The sequence below is a fragment of the Paroedura picta genome, chromosome 1 (assembly GCF_049243985.1).
Source record: "Paroedura picta isolate Pp20150507F chromosome 1, Ppicta_v3.0, whole genome shotgun sequence".
In the NCBI taxonomy this organism is placed as follows: domain Eukaryota; kingdom Metazoa; phylum Chordata; class Lepidosauria; order Squamata; family Gekkonidae; genus Paroedura; species Paroedura picta.
The window spans coordinates 32,349,737-32,361,844 of NC_135369.1; the positions used below are offsets into that span (position 1 = coordinate 32,349,737).

The 12,108-nt window shown below is 43.5% G+C and overlaps 1 long non-coding RNA gene across 1 annotated transcript; it reads left to right on the forward strand.

Annotated features, from left to right (window-relative positions):
• The first annotated feature begins 7,034 nt into the window (after nt 1–7,034).
• LOC143834763 (uncharacterized) lies at nt 7,035–8,827 on the forward strand. The gene is made up of 2 exons (XR_013229890.1): nt 7,035–7,211; nt 7,732–8,827. It is a non-coding gene; the product is annotated as an uncharacterized LOC143834763 (long non-coding RNA).
• Nucleotides 8,828–12,108: the final 3,281 nt, after the last annotated feature.

The following is a 12,108-nucleotide window of genomic DNA, read 5'->3' on the forward strand; positions in this document are numbered from 1 at the left end:
ATTCTGTGCCACAAGAGGCTCTTGTGCCACAATTTTGCCCATATATATATGTATTAAGCATATAACATGTTAATCCAAAAACTGCATAGCAGGATCATACAGATGCAGATAGTACATTCTGTATACAGTAGTATACAGTAGTCTTATCCCCTTTTTAAAGGATCTCTCAAACCATTTTGTTATATCATGGACCTTGTACCTTTGCAAAACCACCCTCCTGAATAATTCAGCTTACAATAGTTTGCAGAATGCCTGGAGAGTGGGAAATTTCCTGACCTCATCACATAGGCAATTATGTAAGGTGGGGCCCAATATGTATATTCCAGAACAATTTTCAATCTCTCTAGAAGTCTACTCTGTTCCCAACATAGACTCCGGGTGCTCATACAAAACCACAAACATTCATTGAAACCATTTTACATCTTGTTTCTGTAACAGGTGTTCTGTGACTCAGGGAAATAAAGAGAAAACAATGAGAATGGAATGTGAATAAGCCTGCATTTCTCAGTATTCATTGAATGTCCATAAGAAAGTAGACTGTGAAAGTCTATTGTCACATCACGGTGACAAAACATCCATCCATAGAATATGGAATATGAAGTGGCAAAAGGTACTGCCTTAGCAGATTCAGCTGCAATAGCAACCAAATTATCCCCTCCCCTGGTGGTAGTTGCCCTTTGTCTATTTCAAATTCCACTGAAGCCTGCTCTACTTCCCTCCCTAGACCTTACAGCATCTGCTCCTCCTCCTATGTGAAACAACTGGATAATTGCATATGCGAAATCTTAAACAGCCAAGGAACAATTAAATTCAATGCAGCTGGTATTATAGTTTAATTATATTGTTATTCCAAGGCTACATTATTCAAGCTGCGGATTGTAGCTAACCTGGTTTCTGCATTGCCTGATCAGTTGGATCTTAAACCCTTTTGCATGAGAATGACATCCAGTGCTCTGGTGGATTGGAGAAATCGAAATTGGCTTACCAGCAAGGATTATTTCTGTTACAAGTTTCTGTTCACTAGGACAATCAACGTGTTCAGCAGCATAAATCTTTATTGTTCTGTCTAGCAGAAGGCTCTAATTCATTTACCTTGCACAGTCTGTTCCTGAGCTAACTCCACAGAACCCCAAAATGCTAATAAGAGGCTTGTTGTGCAAGGACATTATGCCACCAGTACTAAAATAGCTTCATTGGCTGTCTGTCTATTTCTGAGCTCAGTTCAAGGTGTTCTTATCTTCACTGTCTGAGAAGCAGAAGCCTTCTTCTCCCAAATGTGTCCACTTTTCTAGAGTATGCTGCTACTTGCTGACAATGAGAGAGCAGTTTTCTACAGTCGTAACCTCAACATTGCAAGTTCTGGACAGTGTTGCTCCACAGATATTGAAGCAATAGCCAACCTGCTTGCCTTTCCCTATAAAGGAGCTGCCGCCTGCCTATTCAAAATGTTGTGGCACAGACGTTCCAGTCCATTCCAGTCCTCCACCATGAGGGTCTTCCTGGTTGTTGTTGCTGTCTTCCTTGCCTTTCAGGTTGTTTTAGGTCAGTGGTTCTCAACCTTCCTAATGCCGCGACCCTTTTATCCAGTTCCTCATGCTGTGGTGACCCCCAAGCATAAAATTATGCAAGTGTCCTTTCACAGAAATTAAACCGAAACTGACCAATGGTCAGTCAGGCCCTTTTCTGCCTGCAGGAGGAGTGGCAACAGTGGCAGTGCCCCCCCCGGCTAAGCTGCTCGCCCTGCCGTGACCCCTGTGAAAGGGTTGTTTGACCCCCAAAGGGGTCCCAACCCCCAGGTTGAGAACCACTGTTTTAGGTTCTGGTAAATCTCGCATTTGCAGCCCTTCTCATAAGGAAACCCCTCCCACATTTTCCCTCTGCCCTGTTGAGGCTTTTTGCCTCCTGGTGAGACTGCAAGGAAAAACAAGCCAAACTTGTCCCTACGCTTCTTGGCTTGTAAATCACAGCAAGCCATCAATCGCAACACAGCAGTTCTCTTGTGGACTGAAACTTTCTCCCCACTCTCAGCTCCGAAATTGGGTTTTTTTAAAGTCACTTCTGTATTGCTATGCAGTAATGCTACAACAGAGATGCATCTTGAATAAAATCAACACTGCCCCATTATTATGGGGAAACACCAGAATGATATAGCATTTCCCCCACTTTTGGGATCTGTATTTTTTGCACTTTATTTCTGTCTAGGTGGATTTTTGAGATGCTGTACTCCCTGGAGCCCCAAAAGACATTTTGTGCTAATGGTTGACTTCAAAATAAACTACTCAGATGATGATCAGCAGAAGGTATCCAGATCATCCACTCCCCCTCTTTCCCAGCTCATTTACCACCTCCAGAAGATGTAAATGGAACTGTTTTTGCCTGCCCAAGTTGTAAGAAGGCTGGAAAGGTAACTGAAGCCCAAGAATGCATTTTGTGGTAAACTTATAAACAAAGCACACATATGGCTGAATTATCAGAAGAAAGCTGCTCAATCACACACACCCCTTTCCCAGCTCATTTCTCCCCTCCAGAAGACAAAAACAGAGCTGTGTTTTGCCTGCCTGATCCTACGAAGACCATGGACACTTAAAAATTTTTTATTTTACCTTGGATAATGTAGGTTTGCGGTTGCGCTGCAACACGGACTACACCATTTTATTAAAAAAATACTTAAAGCAGGAAATGGAGAGGGGAGGGGAGGGGAGGAGCAAGAGGGGACAAAGCTTCTGAGACTATTGTGTGTTTCCCCCTCCATACAGTCTTATTCATGGTTGCTCACTGATGGCTCACCGGTCGTCCATGCAATTTAAGGTGGTAAATCCAGTTTTCTGGATTCCTAAAATAATTTAAAAATGGCCAAAGTGTGACCCAACTACTGGACAGCCTTGGGATGTTGGTGACATCATGTGGAAGGGGCTATATATACTGCCAACATGCCAAGGATGTCCAGGAACATTTTCCTCGTGCAGAAATGGCCACAGTATTTTTTGTAAGATATGATAATGCTGGTGTGTGTTTAAAATTGTCATGAATTGTATAATTTTGTAATTTGCAATTAACACATAAGAATAATAATATCAGTATGCTTCCTTAAAATATTGTGAGTTCCTTTCTATTTAGAAGAGCTTTTAAAAGAAGAGATGTTTTATTCCATGTTTATCACTACTTGAACAAGTCCCAAAGCTGCTTACAAACACTTTTTCCTTCTTCTCCCCAAAAAAGGCACCTTGTGAACTAGGTGGGGCAGACAGGGCTCTAAGAAAACTGTGATTAGCTCAAGGTCACCTAGCTGGCTGCATATGGAGGAGTGGGGAATCAAACCTAGTTCTTCAGATTAGAGTCCACTACTCTTTAATCACAACACCATACTGGCTCTCGAGTTACCATACTGTTTCTTGATGGCTGAATTCTGTGAAAGAAAGTCTAGACATGGAATTTGGCTGACATGGCACTTACCAAACTCCAGGGTTCCATGTAGCTTTGCCTTGGGACTTAATTTTGAATACTGCTGTTTGCATAAGAGCTGAGGTGAGGTTCTGTTCCTCTTCCTGTAATAGGTATATATGCATGGGTGTGGCTGGAGAAGGGTGACCTTGCCTTTTAGCAAGTGATGGGTGACCTGAAGAGGGCTGGGAGATGTCTAGAATAGAGGTGGGCATGAACCTGGAAAATGGAAGTTCATTGGATTTGTGGGTGGTCGCAGGTCAGGGGAAAGTCATGAACCATGAACCCTAAACTTGCATGGACCCCACTCCCATGTTCACAAACCTTGGAGTTCACGAGTTCATGAACTATTGATCTGATTCCTGGGGTGTTATACATGTGAAATTCTCTGTGGAGCCCCCTGACTGTATCGCCTCATTGTGTGACATGGTTCTTGTCCAGTGTCCACCCTTTGGCCCTGGGTGGTGGTCATCCACCTTCCTACCTTCCCATGCAATAGGTTAAGAATGGAGCAAGGTTTCCTATAGACTTATTGGCTCATGACTGAAATTGGCATTGGGAGCTACCACGGGGACAAGTGGTACCCACACATATGGCCATGAGCTTGGAGGGGACTGGATTAGGTGCAGCTCTCAACATGCTCCCTGGGTCAGGTGCTCTGACTTTCCATCTATTTCCCAACCAACCTAACCAACTTTCTTAACCAGATATCTATCTACCTACCTACCTACCTACCTTCAGTTCAAATTTTAATTCAGTTGTTCAGCCCAAGTTATATGAAGTTAATACATAAAAGACCAAAAGAATATGGTCATTTAATATAATACAATTTAAAACAGATCATAAAATAGAACTTAAAATTATGCTACTTTAGAGCATCGGATTTTTATGGCGGCAGCACAAAATGTAGCCAGCTGAGTTGTCACCTTGGGTGACCTACCTACCTGCATATGTAACCAACTATCTACCTGCCAACTTACACCACCATCTCTCTACCTATCTAAAACCTGCTGAGCACGATTACTTCTGAGCACTGGACCCAGGGAATGTGGTGATAGCAACAGCACATCCTGGCCCCTCCAAGCTTGTTGACCTTCCTAGTCATCCCCCACTCTGCAGGCATGCCTTCCAGATCCATTGTGCAGAGGACACAGTGACCCCCTTCTCCCCAGGAGTCATTGTGATGAACTCTGAGGCATGACTGGCACCTGGGTAGCCATGCGAAGGTAGGGATGCTTGACCATCTCCGGGTGTCGAGGTGGGGCCCGGGTATGTTTTTGGCCTCTCCCACCTGTGGGAAGGGGCAGCCACAGCTGAACTCTGACACCACCCAACCACTTCAACCCCCCCTCCATGTAGCATCTCCAGACGTTTAATATGCAGTAACGGAGGTCGCAATCCATCGTTCATGGATGTTTGTGGCCAAACTTTCTGTTGAGGCCTACAGCTCCATTCTCCCATCCCAACACTCTACCTTGAATGTGACCACTGTAGACTTATTACTCCATTGGAAGTGATGGGTAGGGAAGGATACTCTTCCCATCAAAAGCCTTCTGTGGGGTGTAGTATCATGAACATAGGGGGCATTCGCTTTTCTGCAGTCTTACAAATGGTTTTATTCAGCTCTCTAGCCCAGTCTCTCTCTGATTGGGCCTCCTTGCAGTCAGCCTCTCTCAGTATCTTACTCAGCTTGTCTGCTCTACATGAATTTTGCAGGGCCAAAGCTCTAAGACCTGCAAAGCAGTAACTTGCCTCCTAGAGACTACTTGTATACATTGCAACATGGGGCATCTTCGATTCCATGGGAGGGAGCACTGCCCCTTAACAGGGCTGTGGTTCTACTCACCAATGTTAAGCCCACCTGGATTGTGGCCACCTGGGCAGATCACTGAGTGTTAGCCTCTGTCTGAATCATCATGGCTGCCTGCCAATGCTATCCACACCTGCCCATCCATATGGGTTGGCACCTGCCAGAATATGTTGCACCTCTAGTGGAGGCTCCATCCGTGGTGAGTCCCAAACTCTGACGTGTCAACAGGACTGTTTCTGTCCCATGTCCCAAAGAAGCCCATTCCCACCAGCCTCCTAGCCCTTTACTCACTTCATGCAAAAACAGAAGTCCAAGGTACCCTGAAGGCCAGAAAACATGAGAGACAGTCAATGGGTATGAGGAGTAGATCATGGGACAGTGAGAGAAGAGATCTGTAAGGACACCCCTTGGCAAATGGCCACTAAAGACTTATTTCTAAGGAATTTATGTAGAGGAAGACATTGGACTACAACATAGGGTGGCATGGAGAAAGACAGAAATTCAGAAATATTTGTCATGGGGTTCTGAAGAGAGAAAGGAAGTATGTCTGGAGAAAGAATGTCAACTTGGGCCTTCCAGGCTGACTTCTGGTGAGGATATGGGGCACTGGGAATAACCACAAGCAATCTGTTCCAGTTTTATCAACTGTCTTCTCACAAAAATGAGTCCTTGCTTCAGTGGGAGGAAATGTGTTCCACAAAAGCCTGACAACTAGTTCTGTTATTAATGCTGGCTGGAGGGCATCATCCTAATAATAAAACCGGCAAAAAAAATGGAACAAAATAACCTAACCTGTTACACAACCAGGATCCCAAGTGGTTGAGCAACAAACGAATATATTATATATATTATAACAAATTATATTTGTTATAATTCATATGCACATATACAATTTTAAAGCATCAACATTAGTCATACACTATTACACAAATCCAAAACTTATTGACACATGGATAAATGACAAACACTTAAAATGTGTCCAAATATATCTTTCTTGGAGCCTCCCAATTAAAATATTTATTCTTTAAAGTTCTACCCTTATTGAAGCCCTCTCTCACCCTGATTGTATTCTTTAGATTCTTTAGGGACCAAGCCCTATGAAGATAGGTTGAGGAACTTGGGGATGTTCAGCCTGGAGAAAAGGAGGTTGAGAGGGGACATGATAGCCCTCTTTAAGTATTTGAAAGGTTGTCTTTTGGAGGAGGGCAGGATGCTGTTTCCATTGGCTGCAGAGGAAAGGACACACAGTAATGGGTTTAAACTACAAGTACAACGATATAGGCTAGATATCAGGAAAACATTTTTCACAGTCAGAGTAGTTCAGCAGTGGAATAGGCTGCCTAAGGAGGTGGTGAGCTCCCCCTCACTGGCAGTCTTCAAGCAAAGGTTGGATACACACTTTTCTTGGATGCTTTAGGATGCTCTGGGCTGATCCTGCGTTGAGCAGAGGGTTGGACTAGATGGCCTGTATGGCCCCTTCCAACTCTATGATTCTATGATTCTATGATTCTAGATGGCAGACCAGGATGTAATATGACAAGTAAGATTCTGGTTTCCCACCTCTCCTTGCTATGTATTTCTCCATTCCATAAGTCTGCATGTCACGATCAAACCTGCTGTGCAGTCACCAAACACATTCTCACATAAGAAGAGGCCGGATAAACAAGGTCCTAAAGTATTGGCTATAATTTCATTGCCCCTCTGAGCTTAGACCTCACGGTCATTCACCTTTTCCCCCTAGGAGTAAAAAACCCTCACCCTTTGCCTCATTGCCACTACCACTTCAGCACGGACTCTCCTCTCGAGGCGTGTGCCATTCCCAGCTCAGCTTCAGACATGAAGACTCTCTACTTGTTCTTAGCTATTGGCTTCTTGGTTTCTTTGGTCAAGGCACGTTCAGCTCTTGAAAAGAATGCTCAGGTCACTGATACCGAATCACATCCAAGTAGTCAAGTGAATGGTGAGTTAGACAAATTCTATACTGGGATATACATGCATACGAGTATATAAATGTCCATGTATGAGGGGGATTAATAATGCAAACTTAGGTATCCATGTTCTAAAACTAAGTTTCTGCAGACCTGCTTATATGAGTCCTGAGAGGACAACACTTGAATATGTTCATGTTCCCTCCAGCAAGCTAGAGGTGTTATGTCTGGGTTCTTTATGTTACCATTGTTTGGTTCACCAGGAAAAAAAGTTCCACTGGGTTAGGGTTCAGACTTTCTTCTAGAAACCATGTATGTTGGGTGATTCTGATCACTTGGACTCAGGTCATCTCAGGTACTTTCAAACATCTGTAAATAAACAGCATTAGTAGGGGCACTAGGGATCACAGCTACACTGTGCCTGATAAAGAAAGTTTTCCCAGTTCTGAAGTTTGCTCTTCCTCAATTAACCATCACTCCCTTTCTCTCCGTATATGGGCATGTATATCCTGCATCCTGCATGCAAAACCTGTCATCTTTCTTCCTTTATAGATCGAATAAAGAAGAGGAGCCCTATTGTGTGTAGATCTAGAAGGGGCAACTGTCGCTATTTCTGCCAGCCGCAAGAGAGGTCTGTTGGACAATGTTTGCCAGACATTCACTGCTGTTTTGTTAACCAAACAAAGACCCACTAAGTGGAGGAACCCCACAAACAGCGGCATGAAGCTTCGGCGTAGATCAAAGGAATCACATGCTTGCCCAGACTGAACTGGCAGCTGGCTTGCCTCTTCTATTGCATTACAAATAAATCTGTAATCCATCTCTCTTGATAGCCAATACATTTCTAGACTCTCTAAAGGTCACAATACATACCATACCTTGTATAAAATAGTCATGAGGCATATTAATGGGTTACAGAACTAGGTTCCTGTTAGAGGTTCCCCTTCTAGTAAGAATGTTGCAGCTCCATGGTTGTGCTCAATAAGGGAATGTATACATTTGCCTTTGCGTTTAGATCTTCACCTCTGTCTACTCTGTTGCTGGCTGCATGGACCTTGAGGTAGCACTGCAAAAAACAAACCAACAGATTTTGTATCATTATATGTATGACTATATCACTGCATTTATAAAATTGGTCTGTGAGGCAGGATATAATTGCATCCTCAGCAATGAGTGGGGTTATGGAAAGAGTGTTCTAGTCTAGGAGGCACTGCTGCCAAAGGTTGGGCACAAAATGCCAAAAGATGTGACTGCAAGGCTTTGTCCCCTTTGGTGTTAAAAACAAGATAATGTCGTTTATCATGCTTGAAAAATGTATTTCGCTAGAATCAGCCTGTTCTAATCTTGGTGGGAGCAACTCCTCATGAAAGGTAGAACATGAAAGATCTGCAGTATGCATGTTTCAACAGCATATATGAAAAATACCCTACAGTGGGCATTGAAGGAGATGGGTAGTTAGTATATTTAGACCAGCAGGAATTTCCTGGTGTTTTTCAAGTAATCATCTCCTGTGTCCTGATTGGCTCAATTGGAGACTCTCTGCTTGCTATCAGATGAAGAAGAACAGATTCCTAGGATTCACTCTCTCTCTCTTTTCTCTCTCTTTAGAAAGTTGTTTCAATTCTCAATAAAGCTATTTATTCTTTAAGCAACTGGTGCTGAGATCCTTTGCATATTTACGTTCTGTCAACAATGATTAGCTACTTGCTATAAATTCCAGAAAACAGAACACTGCTCTTGAAACTGGCAACTCATATTAAAACATCATGATTCTAACAAAGAAGATTGGAGCCAAGGCAGATCTTTCTATAAACCTGAAATATACTTGAGGATTTAAAAAAAAATCTGAGATCTTACTTATTTACCTGCTTTCCTTTTCAGAGCTCCTATGATCAGATGATCTTGAGCAAACACTAAAAGAATAATATATTGTTTACTAAAGCAAAATATGCTAGACAGAAATTTGGCGACCAAGGAGGTTGTGTCTGGGTCACTGTCTAGCAGTAGGCAATGTGATCCCCTTGAAGTTTATTGAATGAAGCATATGTTAAAAGCAGTGAGATCCTAAAAAGTGTTTAAAAATGACTTCCTAATATTTTGTGAGTCAGTGTGTTGATTTTACCCTGACTGCAAGAGCAGAGATGATCGGAATAGAGAATACAACGAAATCTGCTCGGTAATACTTTGCAGGGGATGACATTAAGACAAGCTAAAGTGAATATCCTAACAAGGTTGGGGGCCATTAAGTGTCTCATGTATAGTGTCAGAGTCCAAGTGCAGCCTGCTGCAAAATAGCATGGAAGCCCAGGTGGGAGCAATCAGGAACATGGTGGAGGTACATGGGCCAGGAAATCAAAGGAAGAGATGAGGAAGTTTAGTAGAGGAAAACAAGGCTGGAGAGCTCTTGCCAGGATACAAGACCTTGCAAGAGAGGGACAGGACAGCTGACCAGAGAGACAGGAATCCGGACTGCATCAGTAATAGCCTGGGAAAGATAGTTGGGAAAGTTCAGATCTCGAAGGTATGAGACATGGTAGATGCACCTCCTAGATAAAGGCAATCAGGCAGATAGCTGTTGGCCTTACTATAGGAAAAAGGACTGGGCTTTGGGGAAGGGTTGTCAGAAGGCCAACAAGGACTGAGGTAATTATATATAGAGAAGAAACATGGGTGAGAGACTCTGGGGAACAGGGAAGCTGGGTATTATTTATAGTAGAGTAGCAGCAGAGGCTAAATTGTTGCTGGGGAGACACCTTGTGGCAAGAATAGAAAGTGATTAAATAAAAAAGAACCTTCGTGACTTCCTGAAAAAGGGTGGAGTCTGCGTGAACCAATACACCAAGCATGTAGACTGTGGTGACATGGACCAATTATGCACAAGGAATTTGTCCCTTTACAGCCTCTTGTTGCTCATGATTTGTAGTGCTGCCTCCACATGATATTGGCAGCAACCCGTGGCTGTGCAGGGGTTGGCATGAGTTTTGGTCAGATTTGCCTCATGATAAGGGAAATCGCCAAAATTCAATTTGCCACTTTTTGTCATGCTTCATATTGGGGAGCAACCAGGGGCAATCCTGTGTGGAGGGAGAAATGCGAGTTTTGTGCTTCCGTGCAGAATCGGTGCCGCTGTTATTCCTGGGAGATGAGGTTTGCAGCCCCCTAGGAAAATGTGCAAGACAAAGAGTGGCTCATAGCCTTGGGGTCAGGCCTGGGTACCTAACATCACTCTAAATAACTTTAAACTGTTGACCATTTGTGAAGATGAGAATGGATGGGATTTATGTATTTATTACATTTCCAAACCACTCTTCCAAGGCTGGCTCAGGAGGTGACCACAGGATTTGGGGAAATAAATGTAGGTTAAGAGTTAGGTATCAAAAAGGGTTTTGAGAATTTGGGTTGCTAAAATCATCAAGATAAACAACAAACTATTTTTAAATGTGGAATAAGAGATTTCTAAAGGAAGATGGGGCAATGATAGAGATGCTTAATGACTTTTTTTGCTTCTGTGTTCAGTCAGTGTATCATCTGTCCCAGGCAAATCAGTAGAAACTGTAATCAAAGAGAATTATTAGGCATATAGAGGGACAAATCTTGCTGAGGGAAAACCAGCATGGTTTTTGCAAAGGGAAGACCTGCCTCACCAATCTTTTTGAGTTCTTTGTGAAAGTGAACAAGCATGTAGACAATGGTGACCTGGTGAATTTTATATACTTGGATGTTCAAAAAACTTTTGATACCTCACCGAAGACTCTTGAGTAAACTTAGCAGTCATGAGATAAAACGTCAAGTTCTCTTATGTATTAAAAACAGTTTAAATGACAGGGAGCAAAGAATAAGAATCAATAGACAGTTCTCACAATGGAGGGACGTAAGCAGAGGGGCTCCACAAGGGTCGGGATCAGCTTTTAAATTATTCATCATGGATCTGTAGCTGGGGGTGAGTAGTGTAGTGGCCCAGATTAAGGATGACACCAGATTATTTAAGACGGTGAAAACCAAGCCTGTGAAGTTCCAAGAGGAACTCCACAAACTGGGTGAGTGGGCAATGGGGCAAATGAAAAGTATTGGAAAATGTGATGTACATTAGGACAAAAAATCAAGTATAGGTCTGAACTTAATGAGAATGAGAGGAACAATGATTTTGGGATTATAGTGGATAACTGAATGCAAATGTCAACCTAGAGTGCTGCAGCAGTGAAAAAGGCTAACTCTGTGTTAGGGATTATTAGCAAAGGGACTGAGAATAAAGCGATTGATATTGTAATGCCCTTGTGTGGCCTCATTTGGAATACTATGTATAGCAGGCCGCGGATCAGTTGGTACCGGGCCACAGCTCCTCCTCATCCTCCACCCCAGCTGCTGCCTCGGAGGCTGCCCTGCCACTCTGCCGCCAGCTCACGTGTGGTGCTCTCCAGCGGCCGCCATGGCTGGGGCTCCCCTTCGGAGTGGTAGTGCGCAGCTGCTGCTGGCATCACCCCACAGTGGGTGGCGGGAAGTCAGGGGCGCCGGTGGAAAAGCAAGTGGAGCAGGACTCAGGCAGCGGTGGCAACATCCCTCAGCAAAAGACTACCCCTCCGGGCCTCAGTAAAATTGTCAAGCGTTGACCGGTCCCCGGTGATAAAAAGGTTGGGGACCACTGGCTCTGGCCACCAAATCTCAAAAATAACATTGCAGAGGTGCAGAGGAGAGCAACCAAGATGATTAGGGGGTTGGAACATCTTCTCTATGAAGAAAGGCTGAAGAGTCTAAGACGTTTCAGTTTAGAAAGGAGAGGAATAAGGGGGGGGGGCATGATAGAGGTTTATAAAATTATCCATGGGATGGTCACTGTAGATTTACGAGGGACAAAAGGAAATACTACTTTACACAGGAAGTGATTCAAATGTGGAATTTGCTGTCAGAGGATGTAAGGATAGCCACAGGAGT